Here is a 6029-nt window from a genome sequence, read left to right on the forward strand (position 1 = left end):
GGGGTCGAGCCTGATCTACAACGTGCTCTTTGCTTCTAGAAACATTCTGTTTTATACAAGCAGACCGCTTAAAAACTTTGTCGACGATTATACATGCAATTTATCGAATTGCACACACATTTTTTAAACGTATTTGTTGGCTACAAAATAGAATGTTTCTAGACGCACATTGTAGATCAGACTTTATTCGTCCGATGCCCGTTTCTACCAATGCAGACTAACTTTAATCTCGGTTTAAATTACTTGTTATCTTTTTCTAATTCGTTAAACTAGAAAGAGATATAAAGTAAGTTGAACCGAGATTAAAGTTAAACTGCGTTGGTAGAAACGTGCACTGGTCTCGAAATGCGAGCGACGGCGACTTTACGTAAACGACGACACGGCGCGTGCCGTGCTACGTAGGATTCACACTGGGATCCAATATCCGACGTACGACGTTCGATATCCAACATGATTGGTTTATACTTTTAGATCCAACAAGGAACCAAAAGTAAAAACCAATCGTATTGGATATCGGACGTCGTACGTCGGATATCGGATCCAGAGTGAATCCTGCATTAGGCCGAATTCTGCATTGGTCGTATCGCAGTGTCGGAAGGGTCGTAGACTGGTTCTAATTCAACGCTGATTGGTCGAATCCGTGATTTGCGTCGCTACGATACGATCAATGTAGAACCGGCCTTAGGCTGATGACAGAGAACGTAAACGCTTAAAGGTCAGAGCACAAAGCAACGTAATAGCTTACGACAAGGCACAAGCGTAAACGTAGATTAGCGCACTTGCATCGTATTTACCTCCAATTACACATAACGTTACATTTACGCCAAAGCTGTGCATTATCTACGTTTATGTTTACGCCTTCGTCGTAAACTATTACGTTGCTTTGTGCACTGATCCTAAGATTGCTTAGTCACAAACGTAAGGCAAGGCAGAGAAAAATGTAAGTCATATACAATAGCTTTTCACGACTGCGGCTGGTTTTGCAATAGTCGCAGCAAGTCGCAAGAAATCGACCAATCACAGCCAAATATGAGAAGAATAATCGCCCGTCATTGGCATTTCTTGCGGCTTGCGACTTACTGCGTCTATTGTAGGACCAGCCTTACGTTTTTCTCTGCTCTGCCTTACGTCTACGACTAAAACAGTCTTCGGCGTTTACGGATCGCTCTTTGCCATCAGCCTAAAGCTGGTATTACATTTTTCAAGCGTGTTGATTGCAGGATAGAAAAGTTGTCGAGTATCTAGAAATTTTCTAGCTTGTAGCCAATCAACGCGCTTAAAGAATTCGTCGTACGACAAATGTAACGGTGCTCTTACTAATATCAACGTAGATACGATATACGAACTATATGAATGCTAAATATTTTTTAAAGATGCCCACTTCGTAACCGTCGCCGCGTGTTGCGAGGCGTTACAGTGTTTTTGCCTCGAGGCCTTGTTTACATTCGCGCGCGGAGCAGTTAAGCGGGTGAGAGTGAGTGCCTCGCGCCGCGTCGTTCCATTCCATTCTCTCTCTCGGTGGCGTGACAACGTCGTCTTCTTCGGGACACCGAGAACGCGATTTGCCACAAATAATTAACTATTATCGGCACGTACGACGTTTGCGATGAAATACCGAACGATACGGCTGTCTATCGAACAATATACTTGGCGAGAGATTTGCTCCTTTTCATATTACGAAACCCAAACGACCAACGCTAAATCATCTTTTTGTCGCGTCGTTAGTTTAAACAGACAATCTTTAATATGGTTCAACTTGCATAAATTTTTCAAACGTATTGATTGGTCACAAAACAAAATCTTTCTAGACACAAGAAACGTATTGTAAACCGGGCTTAAATTGCCGGAGTGAAGTTGCCGTCGTAGCCCGTCATTTCCGAGGCATCGCGCGTGGAAATATTCCGTCCCCGAGTCGAAACAAGCGCAAACATCTTGGTATTCATTATCGACGTGACGCGAATTCGATGATTCGGCAGTTGAAACCTTCCATTTTAAGGTCTGTTTGCATCGTGTGCCCCACATACTCCTGGTTTGCCCCGACGACCAATATAACTTCATTTACGATTAAGTGACGGTATTGGTCGCGGGGCAAGCAGGAGCATGTTGGGGCATGCGACGCGAACTGACCTTTAGCGTGACGCTAATATGGCCGGATGTCGCGAGTCGCCGAACGGAATCATCGGCTCTCAGGTACTTTTCCGCGCGCGATTCTCGTGACGAAATGCGTCGCGATCAACGTCGGGACGTCGTGCAAAGATTGCGCGATCGTAAGTAACCTGCGCGTCGCGTTTGATTAACGTCGGCAGTGCCGCATTCGTAATATCAACGTATCAAATATTATCGATTAATTCTTAAAGATGTGTTGGCCTTGCGAGTCGCAGCCGGTAACGGCTCGCGAGCAACAAACAAAACGTTTTTGTCCTCCGGGCCGTGTTTTTGTCCCCGCGCGACTCGGCCGAGGTATGTGCGTAGGAGGGGGTCGCCGTGCCGTCTCATTCTCCCTCGCGACACGGGAGCGTCAACTGCTCCGGGACGCCGAGCGCGATTCCGTACGAACGATTAACTATTGCCGGCACGAACGACGTCCGCGATGAGCGTTGAACGATGCCGAAGCGACGGTCTGTCGAGGTATGTATTTCGCGAGATTCATTCGCCGCCGTCGCGAACTCGAGCGGCAATGCTGAGTGGATCCGAAACGAGACGTGGATCTCGCGACGCGCGTTGTAAACGTACGCGAAAATTCTGCTCTTACAGCAAAGTTGCCACTTGACTGGCGGCTACTCGTACGGTTTTCAGCCGATCTAAATAGCGAGCATAAAGAAGCGTAAATCTCTCGATACTAGTTCGCGATGTAACGGAAATTCCATGTCTTCGTGACGTCAGTAGGTTTGTTCATTTCATTTGCGATCTAAGTGACGGTATTGGTCGCCCGGGGCGAAGCATGCTGGGACATGCGACGCGAACAGACTCAATATGGCGGCATTTCGCGAGCCGCCGGACCAGCCGAACGGATCGTGGACTTCGCGCGACTCCAGGTACTTTTCTCCGCACGATTCTCGCGACGTGATAAAACGCGCGTCGCGATTTACGTCGGGAATATCGTGCCAAGTGCCGCGCGATCGTTATTAACCTATTTCGCGGTGCGCGTCGGGTTCGATTGACGTCGTCATTGCCGCGTTAATGATATTAGCCCACAGTACATTACGGATCAGTGAAAACGCGTGCACTCTGCGGATTGTCCGTTCAGGGCGCACGGATGACGAAAGTCGAGCGCGAATGCTCGGACGGTCGGTCGCGTCTCGCGCGGTCATTAATTTAGCCGCGCGTCGGCTTCGCTCCCGCTTGACGACGCGAACGGTCGACTTCCGCATTGCCGAGTTCCGTTCTCGCAGAATCGCGCGTGGAGGGAAGCTTCGGTTCGAGTCGCGCCGCGTTAAGGCGCATCTAATTAGCAGGTGTAACGTGAGTAATCTGAAATATTGCGAGATTCATTATCGACGCGACGTGTGCGCGGCGTCTACTCGGCGATCCGTTTGTTAGGACGCGCCGCCATCTTGGCGCGGCGTTGATTTGGCGGGACGTCGCGACCAGCCGAACGGACCGTGGGCTTCGCGCGATCTCAGGTACTTGAGATACTTTCCGTCGCGGGATCTCCGTGTCGCGATTAACGTCGGGAGTGCCGTGCAAAGTGCCGCGCGATCGTAATTAACTGTATTTCGCGATGCGCGTCGCGTTCGATTAATGCCTGGAGTGCCGCTCAAAGTGCCGCGCGATCGTAATTAACCGTACTTTCGCGAGTGATGTACCGGTGCCACGAAGGAGCTGCCGGGAGGCCCGAGAGGAGGAGGAGGAGGCCCGGGGTGGCGTCGGGCATCGGCGGAGCAACCGTGGGTGAGTAAATTATCACGTATTATTTTTGCCATATGCATCTTCGCCGTTGGACGGTTACGAAAGTAACCGAGTCCGACTTGAGAATTGAATGAATAATTCCCTACCGGCGAAAATAGTTATCTGATATCTTTATTATCATCCCGTGACAAATTTCCACTGTGACCTAATTTGCATATGTTTTACATTTTACAGATCAACGTTGCTGCATCGACAACTCCGCTGCTGCGCATCGTAACTGTGAGCTTGGAATAATTGTTTAATTTTGATTTCACGTAATGTGCTCTATGAAAATTGCATACATAACGTGGACATATAGAATGTGTATCAGAAAAGAATCGAGAAGACGATATCGAAAACAAATGTTTCGTCCATTACCTCGTAATGGTTTCGCCGGATTGAGAGAATATTTAACTCCGCAACGCGCACTTCTCTCGTCGTTCTTTATTCTAACATTTTATAATCTATTCGTCCATATTTTTTTATGTCTGGAATTTATATTATTTGAGAAAGAAATAGAATGAGACATCAAGTTCAATATTTTGTCGCGAAACAGATATATTTCTTTATATAAAGCTTTTTGTAATTAGTCAGGTACGCACCAGTATTACGTGATAAATAATATTATTAATAATATAGTGTAATAATGTATCTCTTGCACTAATATTAAGACACATACGTATTATATTAAAAAATAATTGAGATAATTTTCGACAATGTTACGACGTGATGTTCCATATATCTTCGTGAAGGTTTATAAAAATAATTTCTAATGTAAAATAATATCTCAATAATTAGCGTATCAATACTGACAGAAATAGAAATAGAACGCTTGATATCTATTCTATTTCTTTATTCTATTTCTTTATGAAATAGAATAGATATCAAGCGTTTTATTTCTATTTCATAAAGAAATAGAATAAAGAAATAGAATAGATATCAAGCGTTCTATTTCTATTTCTGTCAGTATTGACACGCTAATTATTGAGATATTATTTTACATTAGAAATTATTTTTATAAACCTTTACGAAGATATGTGGAACATCACGTCGTAACATTGTCGAAAATGATCACAACTATTTTTTAATATAATACGTATGTTTCTTAATATTATTGCAAGAGATACATTATTACACTATATAGAGTAAAAAAATGTCAAGATTTATGTTGTAAGATATTCAAAATTGATTACAAAACTTTCGAGTTGACGTTATATATGCAATTTTCTTAGCAATTAATATTTAACTTTTTTATAATAACGTGGTAATATTGCTTTCTTATTTCCTAAAATATTCTGACGATATCGGTTGCAATACTAAAGACTATTTAGTCTTTAAGTTGTATTCGCGCCAGTGCTAAATGGAAATATATGTATAATATAAATGAGAGCGCGCATACATGAATAATCGATTCTTGAGCGAAACGTACGTTAGTACAGTTTCTATATTCTAAGTTTCAATATTAAAGAACTTGAATAACTTTACTTATTTTCTGTGGTGACGTAGTAGACGTTACGTAAAATAAGAAATTTATCGCTCTGTTTTATAAAACAGGACGAGACAAAACGTATAGATATAACAGTCTTTAGTTATTCAATTCTATTATTTTATATTTTGACGGAAATAACGAGAGCGGAATTTTGAGCGAATCAAGAATAGATTTTGATAAACAGATTTCATCAATAAATGAAGGATATGAAATTACTCTGCTGCATTGCACAAATTGCAAGGACTCAGTCTTATTCTCTTGATTTGCGAGTTTCGTTCTCACTTTTCGGCACGCGTTCTTCGCGACAGGAAATTGAGAAAATTCTATATTAAACGTTTAAGCCGGCGAAGCCGCGTTTGCTCGCGCAGTTTTTCCTCGTTAAAAAAGACTCGCGAATCTGGTATTTCATATCGAGGGTATTGTCGGGGATTCAATACTCGCGTTCGAGGGGTATCCCATTGATAGACCGAAACTTTACAAGGATCTTGATGGATCGGAAGCGACTAACGTATAGTACAGGCTTGACGTCTCGACTAGCCTTAGTCGGTCGAGAGAGTGACCCTCTGACTTCCGGTGGAACAGACCTACTCCAGCACACGGACACAATTTACCTTGTGCTCGAGCGGCTGAAGCAGATAATGGCTTTGTTGCT

The sequence above is a fragment of the Vollenhovia emeryi genome, unplaced genomic scaffold, assembly GCF_000949405.1.
Source record: "Vollenhovia emeryi isolate VEMERY1.0 unplaced genomic scaffold, V.emery_V1.0 DF939135.1, whole genome shotgun sequence".
NCBI classification, from domain to species: Eukaryota; Metazoa; Arthropoda; class Insecta; order Hymenoptera; family Formicidae; genus Vollenhovia; species Vollenhovia emeryi.